Source organism: Microtus ochrogaster, unplaced genomic scaffold (assembly GCF_000317375.1).
Source record: "Microtus ochrogaster isolate Prairie Vole_2 unplaced genomic scaffold, MicOch1.0 UNK22, whole genome shotgun sequence".
Classification (NCBI taxonomy): domain Eukaryota; kingdom Metazoa; phylum Chordata; class Mammalia; order Rodentia; family Cricetidae; genus Microtus; species Microtus ochrogaster.
Window position 1 is genome coordinate 4,591,797 of NW_004949120.1, and position 23,484 is coordinate 4,615,280.

Genomic DNA, 23,484 nt, shown 5'->3' on the forward strand with positions numbered 1-23,484 from the left:
ATGCTTATTAAAACAAAATCCAAAATCTCTATCTCATGTCAGAAGAGCCACCTGATATGGGATAGAAGAAAAATAAAAATTTAAGAACTATTTTATTATCATTAATCTCATAATCCTTTGGTTTTATGTGGACTCATTTACAGCTTTTCTTAATGTATAAACTTTATAATATATATATATTGTATGTATATATATATATACACAAAACTTTTTGTAATGATATTAATGGTCATATAGAGCAATAACTAATTCTAGACAAAGGTTTCATCTACCTTCCTGTAAATGATTTCAGGTTTGAGTTTCTATCAGCTTTCTGCAGTGAACCACAAGCGTGCCCAACAATAGCCTTTAAAGTCTCTCAAAGGAGGGTGGGGCCCCACAATGATGATTCTTCCAGGTCTATGATAGTGCTACTGAGCTGAAAAATATCACCTAAAATTCAGCTTTGACTATAAGCTGCAGAACAATTTTGAAGTGGCTAACTCAAATGATTCAGCCTAACAGATTACTCTAGCCAGGACTTGAGACTTTCCCATTATGAAAGACTGGACAAGAAATGATATAGCTACCTCTCCCAGGATTTGACAGTTGACCCAAATTTTTCTTTTTGGGATCCCCTAGAGATGCCATCATCCCCAGACAGTAGGAAGTAAACCTAAGAATACAATGCACATAATCCCAGAAGGTAGAGTGGGTGATTTTTGGTCATTCAGTGGGGTTATGGATATTTGTCATTGTTTAGGGGTGTTGGTTACCAGTTATTATTGGTTATGGCCAGGAGGAAAGTTGGACAAACGGTATTAGATTCAGAGTTCTTGGTTTGAAATGAAAAGGGGAGCTGTAGATATGATAGTATAACAGGGTACATTATTGAATATACTCTGAAAATAAAAAGGGAGGATATACATATGATAAGATAAAAGGTAGATTATTGAATCTACATTAAGAAAGAAACTATTAGCTTTATATGTTTTACATTGGATTGGATTTTTGTATCCAATTTTACAAATTTTATATATTGCTATATATTTGAGATTAATTTTGGTAGATCATACTGTACATACATTTCTACTCTTGCTCAAAGTATGTACCCATACAACTCATTTAACAATGTGATGCAAATTTCTAGTCTTTAAAAATTATTGACCATTGTATAAGATAATAAGGTAATATAGGTTAGTAGTTAATCACCTATTATAATAAACTTGTAGTCACATTAGGTATATTTTTAAGTTCAAACAAAGATATATTTTAGATAGAAAGTTCATCTTCAAACACTTTAGATCTACAGAATATGTCATTTAAGATGTTCTAGTAACATAGGTACTTTTTTATGAAAATAAGGCTTGTCTGCACCTGACAGCACCAATATACTTCATAGAAGATAATGGACATTGAAGAAACTCCATATAGAGTTTACTTTCTTTGAGGCAAAAGTAAACCACTGGGCAAGAAAATGCCCTTGCCTTGACTGCTGACAGTATGCTGCCCTAATTGGACAAGCAGGGCACAAAAGAAAGTGAATGCCAAACATTGTTAAGACAAGGAAGGACAGTTGGTCAAAATATCCTGCTTCACAGAAAAGTCTGTCAGATATGCTAGATCCGTATGCCAAATATGGATGCCCAACTGTTGCAGAGAAACTCTGGGTGATTGTCCATGAAGCCAGCAGTTTCTGTCATTTCTCACACTTCTTGGAAGTCACTTGCTTGAACTTCCTGTTTACTCAGTTACTATTATTTTCTTATTTGGTTTCTGAGAGAGTTGAAAATTAGGTAGTTATAGTTTTCCCTGTTTACCAGATGCAGAAGGCAATTTATGATAGAAAGTAAATATAATAGAAAGTAATAAGTACAAGACTTTGGATTCCCCAAGACAGGACAGATATGGAATATTCTCTCTGAATTTGTCAAATGCAAATGGACTAGACATTGCTGATATACTTATTGCCTGTATATATTGTATATAGTTATTGTACTTATTGTATATAGTTTTTCTTATATTAGTTATAACTTTTTTATTTTAGACAAAAAGGAGAAATGTAGTCATATTTCATTTGTATTTTAATAAATAAAGCTTGCCTGAAAACCAGAATGCAAAACAGCCACACTAGTAAGACATACAGGACAGGCAGTGGTTGCACACACCTTTAATCCCAGCAGCCACACTAATTAGCATTAGAAACCAGGCGGTGGTTGTGCATGCCTTTGTTCCCAGCACTAGAGAGGAATATAAAGTGGGATGAGACAGGAATTAACTCTCTTTCAGTCTGAAGATTTCAGAGAGGGGTAAAGCTTTCTAGTGGCTTGGCTGTTTTGCTTTTCTGATCTTCAGATTGAACCCCAATAACTGTCTCTGGGTTTTTATTATTCGTGCTACAGTTTCTCTACATCTACATTTTTGTTTTGGGACTTTTTACCTTTCTTTCATTCTGCATGTCCTACTTCTTGCTTTCTCTGTTTCTGATTGGCTGGCAACTGCCTGACTGGATGGCCCTGGGTGCATCTCTTTCTTTTTCTGTACCCCTCTCTCTCTTCTCTTAAGCTTGCATTCCTCTTACTACTTATTCTTTCCGCGTGAAAGCCCCTCTATCTCTTTACTGCCTAGCTACTGGCCATTCAAATTTTTATTAAACCAACCAGATACCTTAGGCAGGCAAAGTAACACATCTTTATATCATCAAACAAATGCAGCATAAACAAATGCAATACAACTTTGCCTAGTTAAAGTAAAATTCCACAACGGCTGCTCTGACTCCAGACACAATACCCCACCCCCATGGCAGACAACAGAGTCTGGCTGAGGCAAAAAAAAAAATGGAAAATAGGAAAAATGGTAAATACTGGGCAGGGACCCCAGAATTCAGACTAAGCATTATTCAAAAGCTGAGGTGGACTTAGGCAGGAATAACAGATAATTAGGCTAGTAAAATGACTCCTTAGTTATGGTAAAGAATTATGACAGGTAAAAGAATAAGAAAAAGCAGACATCTTTTAGCATTAAATCCAAAGGAAGCATTCTGTTTTTTTAAATAAACTTCTACACACACACACACACACACACACACACACACACACACAAATTAATAAATAAATGTAAAAAATATAAACACTTTTAAATTATACAAAATGCTGCAAATTTTGCTTCTAGACAAGATGGAGTGAGAGGAATTGGATTTACACCTCTGCCTAAAACAACTAAAAATCAAACAACATATACGAAAATAAAAATGTATTTTGAGTAGTGGTTAATTGGCAATAAAGGCCAGGGTTCCCTGGTAATATGGGAGGTGATATCTGCTGTGAATATGTTTTATTGAAATTGGTTAATAAAGAAGCTGCTTTTGGTCAGTGGCTTAATAGAGTAAAGCCAGGCTGAAAGAGATATATAAAGAGAGTATAGCAGGGAGAAGCCATATAGCTGCTGCCAGGGACAGATGCCTCCTCTGGAGCCTGCCAAAACTTTGTCAGTAGGCCACAACCTCATGGTGATACACAGATTAATGAAGATTGGTTAATTTAAGATATAAGAGCTAGCTAGTAATATGCTTAAGTGATTGGCCAAGCAATGATTTAATTAATATAGTTTCTGAGTGATTATTTCTGGTCTGGGCAGTTCACATTCACTTTCATTAATGTGACAGAGTATCTGAAAATACTTACACAAAGCAAATTTCTAAAAGTCTGCTTGTGATTGTAGGTTTTAATTCAAGGTCCCCTGGTCCAGTGGGTTTGGGCCAATGGGGAGGCCCATTGAGGTAGCAGGCAGTACGGTGATCATGTTATAGCTCCTGAGATAGGCAAGAGAGAGGAAGAAGTGCGGATCCCAATATCTGCTTAAAGTGCACCTTCCTCCCAAGACCTTCTATGAAGCTCTACTTGCCATTGCCACCACAGAGGGGACACTAAGCCTTTGACACATGAGGCTTTGGGCATGATTCAGACTCAAATCCACAGTATTTTCCTCAATTTATCACTTGCAGAAGGTTCCAGGTTTCTTTGCAAAGAAAGGGACCCACATTGAGCACAGTGTTCTTCCAGATTAAAGATGTGAAGCTGGTTTTCCTGACAATAGTGGAGGCATCCAGGGAAGATACTGGAGGTGGAGAGACTGCAAAGACAGAGAACCCTGTGGAGGGCTGAGGAAGGCTGGAGGTAGGCTGAGCACTGATGAGCTGAGGGAATTAGGGGAATAAGCAAGGCCAGTGAGGAAAACAGAAAAAAGGAATAGGGCCACTCTGCCAGCCAGGACAAGAATGGTGACTATACAAGGTAAGTTTCTGCTGAAGCTTTAAACTGTTCAGATCTAGCCTGAAAAGGTAGATTCATGATCTTCCAAATAATTTTACAATGTCTCAGAATAAAGTTCAAAATATCTATACAAACACTAAAATGGGTAACACCTAATAAGATTAAATTCATAATCTCTGTTATCCAATTGAGACCACCAAAGAAGTAAAAGAAAGTCTTTATACTTAAAATAAAAAACAAGAAATTCAAACTGGCCTATTGTAGAATTAGCAGACAAGAACACTGGAAATAATTAGAAAAATATTTGCTGCATTCAAGAAGGCACAAGATTGTTCACTCTCTTCATCAGCAACACATATATTAAAATTGGAACGATACAGATTTGCTTGACTTCTACTCAAAGTTGACACAAAAACTTGTGAAGCATTACATATTTTTAGAGAGGTGTGGAAATCTGTGTTGCAACACCTGAAAGAGTGACTGACATTTTAGACTGTGGGGAAATCAATTTGAGAAGAACAGCCTACCTTGTCCTCAGTAAAACATATAGAACTCTTGACACGGGCTTTGAACCCCAAATAAGGATGACTGTGAATCAATAAGACCTTAAAGGCAAACCATGACAAAGATGGTGGACATATGTCATGATGTAGAAAAGGGTGAACTTCTTCATCTAATCAAAGAGATCCTGCATGAAGAGAATAAAACCATTGTTTTTGTTGAAACCAGAAGAAAATGTGATGAATTTACCAGAAAAATGAGAGTAGATGGGTGACACACCCTGTCACCCATGGTGAAAGAATCAACAGGAGCATGACCGGGCTCTAAATGAATTCAAGCATGAATAAGTTATTCTGATCACTATTGATGTGGTCTCCAGAGGGATAGATGTGGAAGATGCGAAATTTGTCATCGATTATGACTATCCTAACTCCTCAGAGGATTATATTCATCGAATTGGAAGAACTGCTTGCAGCACCAAAACAGTCACAGAATACCCTTTTTTTACACCTAATAATATAAAGCAAGTGAGTTACCTTATCTATGTGCTTTGGGAAGTTAATCAAGCAATTAATCCCAAGCTGCTTCAGTTGGGTGAAGACAGAGGCTCAGGTATTCCAGGGATAGAAGAGGCACCAGGATGATCATCATGACAGATACTCTGAGGGCAAAAGAGTGAATTTAATACCTTTAGAGACAGGGAAATTATGACAGAGGCTACTCCAGTCTGCTTAAGGGAGATTTGGGAGCTAATGCTCAATGGTGTTTACAGTGCTGCAGTTACACCAATGGGAGTTTTGGATGTGATTTTGTATGTGCTGGTATACAGACCAGTTTAAGGACAGATAATCCAACAGGGATTTACCAGAACAGTTATAATAACACTCAGCAATATTCAAGTAACATTGCAAATATACAAAATAATATACACCAGTAGACAAATGCAGATCCTGCTACTGCAACTACTATGCCTGTGACCTGCTATCCAAAGCCAACAACGTATTCTCAATAAGATCTTAGAAGAAAGCATATGCACATATCTCTTTTTCATAATTGTTCTTTATGTTATGTTATCAGAGAAGATAGTTATTTAAGAAAAGTGGGAAATGCAGAAAATATCACAGTGCAGCAGTAATTATGGTGAACTTCTTTCTTAAACTGGGTATTTCTCTACATCCCTGAAACAATTTTTAGGGTTTTCTTTTTATCTTAGAAAATGCAAGCAGTATTTTCACAAAAGTAACTGTATAGTGATTTTAAATACAATAAATGAAGGCAGTGCCATGGCCTTCTAGAAAAAGAGATTTGAAGACTAAAAAATAAAAAAACGATAAGAGGATATTTGGTCATGCCAATTACAAACTGAAAGATGACAATCAAGACCAGAACTGAAGTTACAACTCCCATTTTGCCCCCAAACTTGCCTATCTTCCTGCAACCTCGGTGGTACCCTGGAACACAGCTTGCTACAATACAGAGAGGACCAAGAGATTAGTGACCAGCCATCAGGCAGGATGCCCCACTTTCTAAGGCCTCCATAGAGGGACAAAACCCCGGGACCCTTCCCCAAGTGCCTTGGCTTCTTTAGCCAGCCAGCAGGAGAGTTTCCTGCAGGTAGGCTGCCCCAATATCCAACCCCATCCACTGGACACCACAAGCTTCAAGCACCATCCTGCCGCAAACTCGCCTATCCTCCTGAAACCTCAGTGGAACCGTGAAACACAGCTTGCTACACTACAGAGAGGACCAAGAGATGAGTGACCAGCTACCCTTCTAATACTTTCTTTAGGACTGGGTTTGTGGATACATATTGTTTAAATCTGGTTTTGTCATGAAATACTTTGTTTTCTCCATTAATGGTGATTGAAAGCTTTGCTGGGTATAGTACTGTAGGCTTGCATCCGTGGTCTCTTAGTGTCTGCAGCACATCTGTCCAGGACCTTCTGACTTTCATGGTTTTCATTGAGAAGTTGGGTGTAATTCTGAAAGGTCTCCCTTTATATTATACTTGACCTTTTTCCTTTGCAGCTCTTAATATTCATTCTTTATTCTGTATGTTTTGTCTTTTGATTATTCTATGGAAAGGGGATTTTTTTGGATGCAGTCTATTTGGTGTTTTGTGAGCGTCTTGTACCTTCATAGGGATAACCTTCTTTAGATTGGGAAAGTTTTCTTCTGTGATTTTGTTGAATATATTTTCTGTGCCTTTGAGCTGGGGTTCTTTTCTTTCTTTTATCCCTATTATTCTTAGTTTTGGTCTTTTCCTGGTATCCCAGATTTCCTGGATGTTTTGTATTAAGACTTTGTTGGATTTAATGTTTTCTTTGACCAATGAATTGATTTCCTCTATAGTATCTTCAGAATCTGAAAAATAACATAAAATATCTTGGGGTAACACTAACTAAAGAAGTGAAAGACCTATTCAACAAGACCTTTAAGTCTTTGCAGAAAGAAATTGAAGAAGACACTAGAAAATAGAAAGATCTCCCATGTTCTTGAATAGGTAGGATCAACATAAAAAAATGGCAACCCTACCAAAAGCAATCTATAGATTCAAAGCAATCCCCATCAAAATCCTAACACAATTCTTCACAGACCTTGAAAGAATAATAATCAACTTTATATAGAAAAACAAAAAAACCCAGGATAGCTAAAACAATCCTGTACAATAAAGGAACTTCCAGAGGCATCACCATCCCTGACATTAAGCTCTATTACAGAGCTACAGTAATGAAAACAGCTTGGTACTGGCAAAAAAAAAAGAGGTTGACCAATGGATTCAATTAAAGACCCAGATATTAATCCACACACTTATGAACACTTGATTTTTGACAAAGAAGCTAAAATTACCAAATGGAAAAAAGAAAGCATCTTCAACAAATGGTTCTGGCATAACTGGATGTCAACATGTAGAAGAATGAAAATAGATCCATATCTGTCTCCATGCACAAAACTCAAGTCCAAATGGATTAAAGAGCTCAATATAAATCTGACAACACTGAAACTGATAGAAGAGAAAGTGAGAAGTAGTCTTCAATGCATAGGCACAGGAGACCAATTCCTAAATATAACCCCAGTAGCAAAGACACTGAGAGCATCAATAAATAAATGGGACCTCCTGAAACTGAAGCTTCTATAAAGCAATGGACACAGTCAATAAAACAAAAAGGCAGCCTTTTTGAATGGGGAAAGATCTTCACCAACTCCACATCAAACAGAAAACTGATCTCCAAAATATATAAAGAACTCAGGAAATTAGACATCAAAATTCAAAATAACCCAGTTAAAAAATGGGGTGCAGAACTAAACAGAGAATTCTCAACAAAAGAATATCAAATGGTCTGAAAGACACTTAAGGAAATATTCAACTTCCTTTGCTATCAAGGAAATGCAAATCAAAACAACTCTGAGATATCATCTTACACCACTCAGAATGGCTAAGTTCAAAAACACCAATGATAGCTTATGCTGGAGAGGATGTAGAGTAAGGGGAACACTCATCCATTGCTGATAGGAATGCAAATTTTGTACAACCACTTTGGAAATCAGTATGGTGGTTTCTCAGAAAATTGGGAATCAATCTACCTCAGGATCTAGCAATACCACTCTTGGGCATATACACAAAAGATGCTCAATCATACTACAACAACATTTGTTCAACTATATTCATAGCAGCATTATTTGTAATTGCCAGAACCTGTAAACAATCTAGATGCCCCTCAACTGAAGAATGAATAAAATGTGGCAATTTACACATTAGAGTACTACTCAGCAAAAAAAAAAAATGACATCTTGAATTTTATATGCAAATGGATGGAACTAGAATACACCATCCTGAGTGAGGTAACACAGACCCCAAAGGACGAATATGATATGTACTCACTCATAAGTGATACTAGTTATAAACAAAGAATATTGAGCATATAGTTCAAGATCCTAGAGAAACTAAGTAACAAGGTGAACCCTAAGAAAAAGATATATAAATCCACCTGGAAAGTTGAAATAAATAAGATTGCCTGAAAAAACTGGGAACAAAGGGGTGTGGGGAAAAGGAGGGTGGAAGGGGAAGAGGAGGAGAGAAGGGGAGGGTCAAGGATAACTTGAGAGAACTGGATCGTCAAGATGGAGAAAGGACAGAGATATCTTGATTGGGGGAGCCATTATAGGACTAATACGAAAGTTGGTTCTAGAGAAATTCCTAGGAAACCATAAGAATGACCCCAGCTAAGACCCTAAGGAATAGAGGAGAGGGTGCCTGAACTCGCTTTGCCCTGTTGTCAGACTGATGAATATCTTAAATGTCACCATACAACTTTCATTTACCAACAGATGGAAACAGAGGCAGAGTCTCACATCAGAGCACTGGGCTGAGCTCTCAAAGTTCAGTTGAAAAGTGGGAGGAGAGAGAAGATGAGCAATGAGGTCAAGATCATCATAGGTACATCCACTCAAATAGTCTATCTGAGCTAGTGGGAGCTCACCAACTCCAGCTGGACTGGGAAGGAACAAGCATAGAACCAAACTAGTCCCTCTTGAATATGGTTGACAGTTGTATGGCTGGGATAGACTGAGGGGCCACTGGCAGTGGTACTAGGATTTATCCCTATTACTTGTACTAGCTTTTTGGGAACCTATTCTCTTTGGATGGATACCTTGCTCTGTCTAGATATAGTAGGGAGGGCCTTGGACCTTCCCCAAAGCAATGTACCTTACCCTCTCTGTGGAGTAGATGGTGGGGGAGGGGTTGAAGGATTAAGTGGAAGTAATGTGGGAGTTCCCTCTGTGTGCTGTGATTACCATTAATGAATAAAGAAACTTCCTTGGCCTGTTGATAGGGCAGAACTTAGGTAGATGGAGAGGACTGGACTGAATGCTGGGAGAAAGAAGGGCGGAGTCAGAGAGAGACACTATGGAGCTGCTAGAGTCAAACATGCTGAATCTTTGCCAGTAAGCCACTGCCACGTGGCATTATACAAATTAATAGAAATGGGTTAAAATAATATGAGTTAGCCAATAAGTAGCTAGAGCTAATGGGCCAAGCAGTGTTTTAATTAATACAGTTTCTGTGTGATTATTTCAGTTCTGGGAGGCCTGGATGAACAAGTGGTTCCTTCTAATATGGAGGGGCTGGGAGGAGGGGAGAGAGTGGGAATTTTGATTGGTATGTATAATAAAAAAGACAGGTTTGTTTTATTTTTTTAAAAAAGAAAAAGAAAAAACCTGAAAGACAATTTTTGGAAAGCAAACCAAGTCAAACTTCTAAAGATAAAAATTACACTGTCTGAAGTGAAGTATATTCTAGATCAGTTAAAGAGCAGTTTAGATACTGCTGAAGAAAAATAAGCAAATTGAAGACAGTCAACAGGAATTTTCCAAATGGACAGAAAACCAGGAAAGTACACGCTGTGGGACAATGACAAGAGGCTACTACTCATGTATTTGAGTCTCTAAAAGAGGTTAAGAAATGACATTGAAGAATATTCACCAAAAATTTTAAAATATTTTTGAAAATTATAAACTTCATACAGACATACACACACCCTCATATACATACACCAGCAGTAAACCATGATAATGCACACCATTATCAAATTTCTTTTAAAAAATGAATGATAAAGGAGAAAGACATATTCACATAGAGAAACAAAGATATAAATAGGAGAATTTTTTACTTGGAAATAACACATTGGAGTAGCATATCTATTGCTATTGAATACAGAAGTAGTAAGTTGTCAATATGAAAATAACCATTAAAATAAGGGCAGAATGAGGATATCTTTAAATATATGAAAGCTAAAATATTTATAATTGAAAGACATTTATTAAACAAAGTGACAAATAATTCAAACAGAAGAAAAATCATAGAGGATGCGGATCTGAAGTACACAGAAGTATGAAGAGTACTAGAAAAGGAAGCTAGATGGGTAGATAAGCTTTATATTGTTTAAATTACTTACAAGGTGATTGGTTATTTAATGCAAAATCAAGTTTAAATATATTGTGAGTTTTATAGTATACATGAAAGTATAATACCTGAAAGGCCAAGAGAGGAGAAATGTCATTCTGCTCTTACAAAACACATAACTATGTCTATAAAGCAGTATAGCTCCTCCACAAAGTAGATTTGAAGAAGTACTATACTGTGAAGTGGGCAGTGGACATGGCTTCATATTAACAAGAGGGGCAACTATGGGGAGAAAGCCCACTTAGCTTACAGAAACACAGGACTCAAGTACCATGGTAAGGTATGTGGTAATGGTCAAGATGGCCATATGGAGACCAGATACCTAAGTGAATGTGTCTAGTTGACATGAGCATGGCCAATCAAGAACCCTAATGCCCCAGACCCATCGGAAAGCCAAGGCCTTTCTTCCCCAGGTAGGCTCCAGAGAAGAGCAGGGTCTTCTGGTCTATAGATATTTACAGTGTGTACAGAAAGAGTCAATCACAGCTTTCTCCTCCCAAATGACAGCAGCCTGAGAATACTCACCGAGAGAGACCCCTACCAAAATTAGCTAGCCTGCCTCGTCATTCATTTGGCTGATATAATAAATCCACCTCTTCAATCATCTGTATATAATAAACATGCTGAGTTTCTGGGTTGCTGGTACATGTCCATGAAAGTGCGCAGCCCGCCTGACCCCACCCTTCCTGTGTGTGTGTCTGTCAGTTCTCTCTTGCCCCAGTGAGATCAATCCTGAAGCCATGCAGATTGCAGCACAGCTACTGCAATTTTAATACCACCCTCTTCTCTTGTCCATTAGAATCTTAGGAAAGAGCTCACTGGGACTTAGTGATGGTAGACTTCCCACAAAATGACATCATTAAATGACATCATTATGCTAAGTATTATTCTAGCTTATATTTTCCTCTTTATCCAGAGTGTTACAATTTGTTGTTACATAAATTATAACTTGAAATCAATTGTATGTAGACTTCAGAGTTTTATCATATTTCTAATTGCTCATTAGCCAGGCGATGGTGGCGCATGCCTTTAATCCTAGCACTTGGGAGGCAGAGGCAGGCGGATCTCTGTGAGTTTGAGGCCAGCATGGTCTAGGGAGTGAGTTCCAGGCTGGGCTTCAAAGCTACAGAGCAACCCTGTCTCGAAAAACAAGAAACAAGAACAAAAAAGAAAGGTAAAGTCAAAAAATACCAATCATATATTGTCTGAGAAAATAAAATCTCATATGAACGTCGTGGGGGATCTATATTGCTTACCTTCAACAGTCCAGAAATCCTGGTGTTGCTGTTTTTTTTTTTTGAAGCCAAGTCTCTGAGGGCAATAATAGTATATTGAGAGTAATAGGTTTAGACACAGCCAGAGGCTGCTGCGCTCCTCACCAGGCAACAGTGTGTGGGTTAGAGATTTAATTTAGATTCAGTCTCTGACCTCATCCTAAGCCAGGTGTCTTCTGAAACAATGACCTTCTCTTGGAACTCCTACTAGGCTCTCCAGCAGCAGTGAATCAGGGTGGAGCCTCTACACATCTGACAGGAATTCCATGCTGTCTCCCATGGCCTGCGAAGGCCCGGAACAATGGTACTCTCTGTGGGAAGAAGCGCTTTCTTCTTCACCAACCGAAGTAACTAGAGCGCTGACTTGGGTTGTGCGTTGTGGGGCGAGTACCAGGTGTTCCTCTGTAGCTGGATGAAAGTGTCTACAGATGCCAATTAGGTCAAGTTAGTTTCTAATGTTTAGATCCTACACAGCTGCATTGATTTCTAATTGATCTCTGTGTTATTGAGAGATGCTGAGCTTCTCATTATAATTGTATCTTTTTATAATTCTTTATAGTTCTATTAGCTTTTTGTTTTATGTATTTGGAAGCTCTGTTAATTTGCACATATGTGTGCATGCATGTAAGTCTATTATAGCCTATAGACTTATAGACTTCATTATTATAAAACTATACTCCTTTTAAGATTTGTTTGTTTTTATTTTATATGTACATGCATGTGCATGCCTGCTTTCTATATGCACACCAGAGTTATGCAGGTACCCACAGAGGCCAGACGAGGGTGGTAGATGGTTGTAAGGTGCCCAATGTCGGTGCTTGGAACTGAACCCGTGTCCTCTCTGTGGTCAGCAATTCTCTTCATGGCTTCACCACCTCTCCAGCTCCAAATGGTTCTCTTTAGTCCCAGTAACACCATTTACTGAATGAATTAGTTTGTTTGATATCAATATAGACTTTCTAGCTCCTCAGTGTTAGCATGATGTCTTTCTTTCAATCTACTTCACTATAGGAGAACTGATTTGTATATTGATACTTAGCGATGACTAATTATCATGATCACTGCTATGGCTTAGCTTCAGTCTGAAATCTTTCTATTTTTTCCTAGTAAAGAAATGTTTGTTTTGTCTTCTGTTCTCTCTTTCCTGTTTATTTGGACCAATGAAATACTGTTTATGATTTCCTTCTATCTCTAATGCTGTCCTTATTCCTTTCTGTTGCTATTTTAACAGTTGTTTACTTAGTATGGCTGTTTTTACTGTTCAACTGATGAAATTAAAAAAAATGTTCATGCACTGTAAGTAAATACAGGTTATACTAGTTACCCCTGAAGTAAACTGTGAACTAAATGAAGTAGCTAGGCATGCTGGTACACGAACCTGGCGGGATAAAGGAGCAGAATCACCAGCTCCAGGCAAGCCTGCATCACATAGCAAACAAGAAAGACAGAAAATCTTATTTTAAAAAGAGGGAAAATGTTGGGGTGACAGCGGTTTATATTTGAGCTCTGGGATCCAGACATGGAATCTACACTCTACTGACGATATCATCTTGTGTGGGCCACACAAAGACTTAAAATACTATTAAATTCCTCTTGGAAGATGAATTGCTTCGTAGAAAACAGAACAATCAGTGAGATGGAGGTGCTGAGTGAGAAATTAATATGGAAGATGAGTCTCATAATGTCACTGATGGAATCCTTACACAGCCCTGGGTGATTACTGTTATCCAAATTTACAGGTGTGTCAGAACAATTGAGAGCATCGTGGAGCACGTTTTGTCAAATAGCACCAGAAGTAAAACAGAAGAAAAGGCTCTAGAGGCCAAGTTTGCATGACCCAGATGCCTGGACCGGATGCCTGGTCTCTGCTGCCAGCCCAGAGTCTGCCTGACGCTCAGTAAGTGCTCAGTCCATTTTTGCTGAGAAATGATTAAGAAGGTAGAATAAAGTAGAGATGTAAAGACATAGTTAGATTCAAATGACACCCATGTGCTCATCCTGAGGGTGTTCGGTCATAGAGGGGTGTGTCAGCTCTTACAAAGTGCTCCCCCACATTCTGAAACCCAATTCTGGCTCCTCACACACTGTTTTAGGGAGACTCTGAGACCCCTCCCCTTCCCTTTCAGAAGGAAATTTTAGTATTTTTAAACTACTTGGAGACAAGAGATGACGATGATGACAAAGATGACAAACAATTAATTAGTTAATTCAAGATTGGGATGGATTCCAGTAATGACAGTTTAAGTAAAGTAAAGATCAACTTTCCAGAAGTTAGAAAGTTGCTTAAGATAGAAACCAGCTAAGGGTATCTGTAGCCATATCCTGGGCCTTGTTTACAACAGTTGAAAGGGGTTAAGGTCTGCTACAGGCCTGACTCCAGTGGGCCTTCTGTGATGGGGAGGTGAATTTTGGAAAGGTAATATGAACTTGGGTGGGAAGCAAGAGGCTCCACAAAGACTATGGTATCCCCATGGCTACCCACCCTCTGTAACAGGAGGTCTAAGCAAGTCACAACTCCCTTCCCTTTTCAGCCAAAGGCAACGAAATCCAGTCTCGGGCTCGCAGAGTATTTCAGGTCTCTAAAATCAAGGTGTGTACATTACCATAGAAGAACACCAGGGCTGGGGAGGCAGTACAATGAAATGGTGTTTACCCAGCATGCCTAACACTGAAAACATCGGCCAAAACCTAGGAGTATTCGTCAAGGAGAAGCAGCCAGAATGTTGGGGCTATCTTCTGTGAGCCCCCTGGTGCCATCTGTGGTCCTACGTGACCTTCTGTCGCCCATGTAGACTTGTGTCTCGGGAGATGCCTCCTATAATATGTGTTCGCAGAGGAACTGAAGAATGCCAACACAGGCGGCTCTCGCTGCATAAAGACGGCCCACCTGTCCAAATCCCGTTTTCTCCTCTGGCCCTGATTACAGTTTGAAGAGTCCGAGTTCCAGAAAGGTTATTACTCTTAATAAAACAGTAATCTCTCTCACCCATCTGAATAGCGCCTACGGCTTCGACAGCGCTTGCCTTTCCATTTTCTCCTGGACGAAACCAGAGGGGTCTGACAGCAGAGCAAATAGGCCAAGGCAAAACAGAGCGACCGAGGAAAGAAGGAGAGACCTTCTGCTCAAATACTGAAAGAAAACAGAAAATTAGAAACACCGACCCACAGCCAGAGATGAGAGGAACAAGTGGACCGAAGGCCCACAAAGCAAAGCGCTTACTAATTAGAGGAATCAATAGGAATCACAAGGAAACCGAAGGTGCGGATCAAAATCTAAGCCAGACCAGCTAGCTCGAAAATGGCTTCTGAGCATCCATGAGTGCAGGAACTGTGGGACGCTGAGCTAAGTTGGTGGTCCTAGTTAGTTACCTGCAGAGATCTGGTGAGCACAGTCGATTCCTTTTATTTGGGTAGCAAGACGCTGCAAAAAGAAATTGTAAGCAGAGAGTTCATTCCTGCCGCTGTTTTTATAATTCAAAATGAAGGATCTCCAGTTGATGCCACCAGTTTATCTCACGTGTCAGCAAGCTTCCCGAGGGTTGTGAGGGCAGGGCGGGGGTTCCGGCCTGTGGTGCACATGGCAGGGCCCATGTATCGCTGAGCTTTGTCCCAGCTAAGGCCAGCTGTAATTATACAGGGTGATTGCCATTATACTTAGTATAAAACTCTACTTGTAGAGCCAAGCTTCCTTGCAGACATCAAGGGAGGAGCAGAAGTCCTGGTTGGAGAAGTTGGCCATCTTTATGGACTGGCAAGCCCCGACTGAGTAAAAGACTCAGAAAGCCACAAATTCACAAACATGTCCATGCTAGCATGCTCTGTTCTCTGTGATTCAGCTCAAAAGTCAAACCTAATTAATTTATCCTGATATAAAAGGACAGGGTAGCTTGGAAAGGAAGCAAAAGTCAAGTTATTTGACTACCAGGTAGAAACTACTTTAATTATTCAAAATGTATTCACTAGACTTAAACAGGTCATCAACACAGAATTGTTGGCTTCCTCCGGCACTGTCTCCAACAAAGAGATAGAGATGAGGAGCAGTGGGCGCTCTTCTATCTGCTCTTGTAATCTAGTATTCTCAAGAGCAGTATGGCCTCTGCAGCTGATTCAGCTTCTCTATGGTAGTGTTTGCACCCGTGTTTATTTCTTCCAATTCTTCATCTCTTGGGATGGAGAAATAGCATGACAGGTAAGAGCACTTGCTCTTTCCGAAAGTTCTACATCAGGTCCAAGCTGCCTACAATTCCACCTTCATGAATTTGATACCCCCTTCTGGCTTCCAATGAGACCTGCACATACATGGCATATATACAGACAACAAGAAGATACACATGCACAAAAATAATAATGAATATTACTCTAAATAAAAACTTGGTTTCTTTATCTGTAAAGTTCTCAGCCCATTGAACTCTTTAAAAAAATCAAATGATACATTTAAAGCATATATCTTAGTGGCTGGCACATGTTAGAGACCCAGGAAATAGTTCCTTCTCTTTTTTCTTTCAAACTCTGCTCTGGGCCACAAAAGTCAGCATCAGTTGATAGCCCACAGGACAGGTGGTTGGAAATTAGAAACACGTCAGAACACAAAAGGCGAAGTGTGAAGTGTGCACATTATCTGTGTCCTGTGTGTGCATCTCCATCACTAGGGCTTACGGGATCACACCTACCTCTGTTCTTCGGGATCACACCTAGCTCTGTCTTACTTTTCCCATAAGACTTTAGATTTCACATCATCAAGTATTCTATTCCTCTCCTAACTGCATTGGAAAATCTAGAACACTTTATTTCTGGCAACTATACCATTGTTGAATGAGATCCATTGGTAAATTTGTATATATTTCATGTGTTTTGCTTTAGAAAATAACCTATACACTCTTGTAATTATTTTTGATAGCTGAAACTTGTAGTATCATGAATATTCTTCAAGATATTTTAACAATTTTGGATAATTACCACATGAACATTTTATACATTCCCTTGCACTGATATGTATATGTATATATTCCATTCATATACACATTTACAAATGACATTTATTTTACTCTGGTTGCTCAGAATAAGGATTCCATGTTACTGGCTTAACCTATAGTAGGGCTATGCCATATCATTGCCTAAAATGGAAGGTTTCTACATCATTGCCCTATCTCCCAAGCAGTATTTATAAGCCCATGGATTTGGGAATGTCTGCTTAGACAGCTCTTTTTGTAAATTTGCTGTATTAGTTAATTTAATATGTCAGTTCTATTTTGTCAAATATTGTGGGTATATTGGTGATGGTATATCTGACTGAAATTAACAGTTGAGCCCACAGATTAAACAAAACCACTGTACTCTATAAATGGGACCCATCAAGCCAATTAAAAACCTACACAGAACAAAAGGGCAGGGAAAATGTGAATGCTTCTTGCCTCAGTTGGTCATGGGTCTTTTCTTGCTTTGAGATTCAAATTGAAAAATTGACTCTTCTTAGTTTTGAACCTACTGACTGTCAGAGTACAACTTATGCCATTTATTCCTCCAGGGTTTCTAGCTTAGAACCCTTATGACTAAGGGATGTGAAGATATATAGATATAGATATAGATATAGATATAGATATAGATATAGAGATAGAGATAGAGATATAATGTATATATATACATATATATGATAGGTGATAGATAGATAGATAGATAGATAGATAGATAGATAGATAAGACCAATTATCCTTCTGATGAGCTTTATTAGGAGAGTTATGTCATCATATCCTGAAGTGGAAAAGCAAGCTTTCATGTCTGAAAAGTTTCATTAGGAGAGACCACCATCATGGATAGCATGATAGGTCCCATAAGGGAGGCACTCTTTAGTTCCCAGAATATTAAGAAAGCGTGGTGTCTTAATTAATATTCTATTCCAGTGAAGAGACACTATGACTATAGCAACTCTTATAAAGAAAAGCATTTAATTGGGACTTGCTTACAGTTCAAAGACTTAGTCCATCATCATCATGGCAGGAAATGTGGCAGCATATAAGCAGACATGCTGCTGGAGAAGTAGCTGAGAGTTCTATATCTGGTTTGGCAGGCAGCAGGAAGAGAGAGACACTGGACCTGGCTTGAGCAATTGAAACCCCAAAGCCCATCCTCAGAGACACACTTCCTTCAACAAGGCCACACCTACTCCAACAAGCCACACCTCCTAATCCCTGTCTAGCAGTGACACTCCCCAACAACCAAGCATTCAAATACATAAGCATATGGGAGCCATTGCTATTCAAACCATCATACATACTGAATATTAGCAGTATAATATGGTCCTGGAGGGAGAGATGGGAGAGTCAAACTGGTTTCACAAGACCAAAGCAATTTGTCCATCTTGTTATTATTTACAATAATTAGAGAATATAAAATAGATTAGGTAGGATTATTTCTTTGGTCTCCTGTTGGTGCCCTACCTTGGGTGCATAGATATTTGTTTATATATCTCCAGGAAAAGTCACACAACACCTAGAAAAAAGGGATCTTTGACTTAGGCCTTAGAGTTTAAAGAATCCTACTTTTCATAAATAAGGTAAAAGGGCACTTATTGAAGAAAGCATGGCAGTTATGTGCTGAGAACTCATAACTGGCACAGAACAACCACCAGCCTACACACTGCCCTCCAGTGTCTCTCAGGCTCCCAGGACTCCTCCACACTTGTCTCCCACTATAAGGCACACCAAGCATCTGTGTTTGGATACCATAAACATTTGTGACTTATGCTGCTATTGACATTGGTACTGATGCTGCTGATTCTGGCATTGATACTGCTGCTGCTGCTGCTGCTGTTGACACTGATGCTGATGCTGTTTTCCAATGTGGAGAAACAAAACATCAGAACTGTTTCGTTGAAAAGGTAAACCTATGAGTTATCATGTCAAGTCCTCTTCAGATAGCTGGAATTCAGTTTGTGTACCACGCCGGCTTCCCAGAAGCACTGAGCATTCTTCTCATACTTTTCTTTGTGTCTCAATTCATAACTTCAGAGGCACTCACAAATAAATATGGCATTTACAGCGGTTGCATAGGGTGACTGGGGAACACTTTGCAATATCGCAGTACCTTTACTCTTAAATTTATGTATGTATGTAAATCTAGGTGTACTGTTCCATGTTTATGAAGCATGGTAGAAAGCTTTGCCCTAGCAAGTAGGTGGGCTTTAGGTGCTAAAACTAGAACAATTTTAGTTTCTCAAAAACAAGATTTAATTATATTTCTCAAATTTAAAATCTCACCCTTATTTACATAACTTCAAGCAAAAATGTTGATATGGTTAATTGCAGTTTATAATTTGCTCTTTGCTATAATAGTCTGAAATATTTAGAAGAAAAAGAACTTTCAAAAGTATACATGAATATAATTTTCATTCATATGCTATATTTATGAACCATCATTTTTCATAAAACAAATTCATTAGCATTTTCATTGCAGTTTAATTTTTATTTCCTAGACCACTACTCTCAACAGAGAAACAAATACGCAAAAGTTTTGGTTGCCATAATCAATGACTTTTGTTGAAATTAAAGTAAATATAAAATACATAGATACCTTCATCTTATTATTTGAACAAACATCGCTGGTTGTCTTAGGGTTTTTTATTGCTGTGAAGAGACACCATGACCACAGAAACTCTTATAAAGAAGACATTTAATCAAGGTGCCTTGCTTACAGTTTTAAAGGTTCAGTCCATTATCATCATGTTGGGGAGCATAGTGGCATGCACACAGCCATGGTATTGGAGAAGTAGCTGAGAGTTCCACATCTTGCAGCCAACAGGAAGTCTAATGAGATATTAGACAGTATCCTAAGCACAGGAAACCTCAAAGCCCACCTCCACAGTGAGACACTTCCACTAACAAGGCCACACCCACTCCAACAAAGCCACACCTCCTAATAGTGCTATTCCCTGCGAGATTATGGGGGCCAATTACATTCAAAGTTCCATGCCAGCCTTAAAAATGACTCAGATTTTCTCAATAACAGTTAAACTCTGTCGTCTTTGATTTTATGCAACTTTTAGCTATAGAAAAGGAACAGCTTTGCACATATATATTTGTTGATTTCACCAATGAAAAAGTTTAATTGGCAAGACAGGAAAATAGATATATTTTATGTAAGAGTTCCGTAGATTAATCTACAACCTTTGGATATTTGGGCATGTATCATACAGGTCTCTGTGTATACTCATGTCTTTGACCCTACAAATATTGGGATAAGCCTTCATTCAATTCTCAGAAGTTCAGGACAGCGGGTAGGTAAAGTCTAAGGTAAGGCTGTGTCTCCTAGGTGATTCCAAATCTAGTCCATTTGACAATGAAAACAAATGGCCGCAGAGTAACTGAATGAGGCAAACATGCTAAAATTTCAGAAGCTCCTCTGGTACTTGAAATATTAGAGTGGGAAGGAGGGGCATGCTAGACAGTAACCACACATGGAGGTTGGCTGCTCCTGGAGTCTTAAGACTACCTTTAGGATATGTGATCATGTCTTTAGTATATGTGATGGGATGCAAGAGCGAGCACTGTGAACACTTGCCTGTTACCCAGAGGGTAGCAGTGACTGAGACAGAGCAGGAAATGGCATGATAAGACCTTAGCAGTCACTAACACCTCAGGTATTTGTCCCTCAGAATAGACTTTATTGATTCCCAGTGATGGGTCCAGTCAAAGCATAAGACAATTTTGGTGTGGAGCACATACTTCTAAGTACTCTGCTTGAGGGGGGCTACCGATGAGGAACAGGAATCATCAATATCTTGGTGCTCAGGAAATATAAGCCAGGAAAGGAGTTGCCATAATGGATAAAAGAAACGAGTTATGAATGCTACCTACTTCCTAGTTACTTGTTTGGCTAACCTATTACCTTATTCCCTTATGTAACCTCTGGTAACCTAGACTGCTTGGTGATGTTTCCATTTTCCAGACAGTTACTAGAAGGGAGAGCCAGAATCCTCAAGGTGAGCTAAGGATAGGAAAGATTAAACACATGGGTTTGGAGGACAGTGTTGGAGAAGAAACTGTTTCTCTGGCCCCATTTTGAAGAAGAAGCCGGCCAGCTGCCAATCTGCAGCTTTCATGCCGATGGCCACCCCACCACCACCAAAGAAGGACCTTAGTAAACAGGCAGCGTAGTGTTTACCACAAATAGACCCAATTCTCTAAGTTTACTGGGGAGAGTTTCATCCCTGCTGGAATGACAGAGATAACAGGGAGATCTGAGTTTCACCAACTGCCTCCATGACCTTGAGTGAGTCACCCACGTCTCCATGCCTAAGTTTCCTTAGCAAGATGCTAAAAATGTTCTGTGAAAACCCCATCTGCCTTTCTGGGCTCCAGAAGGAAGCTGGGGAAAGCTGAGATCCTGTGCACTGTTTCAGCAGTAAGGAAGAGCAGCACTCCACAAATGATGCCAGGCTAGAACCCCTCTCAGATGCCCCTGCAAAAAGGTGCTCATTAGGATAACAAAACACAGCCTCACCTTGTCATGCCCATGCCCAGCGAACTGAACAGCAGCCATGTTCTTGACTCAGTGATGACCTCCATTATCCTAGTGATTTGGAGGCTCGGGAGTGAGTAAGGAAGCAGCGTACAGGTTCTGATAGAACTCTGGTGCCCAAGGTCTCAGGAAAAGGTTGCTATGTCCTTCCAGTTTTACCCACAGTAAGAACACCTTCCTCTCTAGAACACCTGGAGTCCCATGACAACAAAACCTCTGAGTCCTCAAGCCCCAAAACTAGGCATTCTCAGCAACTGACCATTTAGTTTCAGCAGTAAAGTTAGGATCGTGGGGGAAAAAAAAAGACTCTTTTCCAGGGCCTCTAATTTTCCCCTCTGTGTAATGGAAAAAGCATCCTCTGTTTCTTCCGGTCAGTCACAGAAGCAGTATGGGAATAAAGGAGATAACAGGAAACTCTCCTTATGTAACAGTGCTTTGTTTGGTCTGGTGGTTAGACACCCATGCTGCTTCACCAATACAGACAGATGAGTTGTGGGAAGTTCAAAGCAGGTAATGGATTTTCAGAGGACTACTGAAATGATCCCTCAGCTTCCTCCCGTGGCTATGGATGGGCTTGAGGAAAAAGAGAAAATCCTAGGCTCTGCATTCTTGACCATCTTTCCCGTATCTACTCTGTATGCACGCTCTGAACACGTCCTAGGAAAATGGTCTAATTTAGACCCTATTCATGGATGGCTACCATGAGATAAGTGTACTGCTATTTTGAGGTTGAGGACTGGAAGGAGTAACCAGTACTGAGACTTTCGTCTTGGAAAGAGGATGACGAAGAGAGCATCTTGACAGAAGGGGACTTTACCACCCCCTCCGTCCTAAGATCACCCCTTTCTGAAATCATGCAGCCTGGTGAAGATACCCACAAAGGCATGGCAAAACTACGTACTTCCAAAGCATGGCTGGACATCTTACTTCAAGTAATCCTTGAGATATTTGGGTGAAAATGATCACTTCAATCTCAAAGGTCCCCCAGAGTCTCATGTTCTGAGTGTTGTTTGACAACTGGAAGGACCTGGAGCAGGTGGAAGCTAAGGGTCGAGGTAGGTCACTAGGGGTATGCCTTTGAACGTTATTTGGTGTAGGAGGTCCTTCTGTATTTGTGTTGCTTTCATTGGTTAATAAAGAAACTTCTTTGGGCCTGGTGATAGGGCAGAACTTAACTAGGCAGAGAAGACAGAACTGAATTCTGGAAGGAAGAAAGCAGAGTAGAAGAGAGCCACCATGGAGACGTCAGGTCAGACATGCTATATCTTTCCCAGTAAGCCACGACCCTGTGGTGAACACAGATTAATAAAAATGGGTTAAATCAAGATGTGAGAGTTAGCCAATAGGAGGTCAGAGCTAATGGCCCAGCAGTGTTTTAATTGATACAGTTTCTGTGTGATTATTTCAGGTGTAAACTAACCAGGCAGCTAGAAAAAGGGGCCCAGTTCTCCTTGCAACAGTTATTTCTGGTCCCTGGTTCCTGCCTCACTCTCTGCTTCCCAGACCACCATGATGTAAGCAGCATCTGCTATAGTTCCTGTCACTACGCTCTTACCTACTCCACAACCATGGGATGAGTCCTCAACCATGAACCAAAATGGTCTTTCCACCAGTTGTTTCTGTTAAGTATTTTGGTCATAGATACACAAAAGCCAACCTAGCCTGTAAACATCATCATTTATTCATATTTTACAGTGGGCAAAGTAGGTAAAGCAATCAGTATGTAGTGAGACTTGGGTGTGAACACAGCCTGTCCCACCTCAGAGATGCTACCCACCATGCCTGACACCTCCTAGGAGAACAGGTACCTGTGAAACAAGCCAAGTGAGACCCATTTAACAACGTTTTTCTGAGCAAAAGTTTAGGACCACAAAGTTGTTTGGGGCTCTTAGCTGTGACAATGCCTTCTTGATTGGCTTCTACCATTTGGATTTAGGAACCAAAGCCAGGAAAGCAAAGTTAGCTCCAAATGCAGCTTGCT

At 39.6% G+C, this 23,484-nt stretch overlaps 2 pseudogenes; both read left to right on the forward strand.

Annotated features, from left to right (window-relative positions):
* The window catches only part of LOC101997801, an 82,542-nt pseudogene extending 76,854 nt beyond the window's left edge, over positions 1-5,688 (forward strand).
* Positions 4,589-4,688, forward strand: LOC113458419 (annotated as a pseudogene).
* Positions 5,689-23,484: the final 17,796 nt, after the last annotated feature.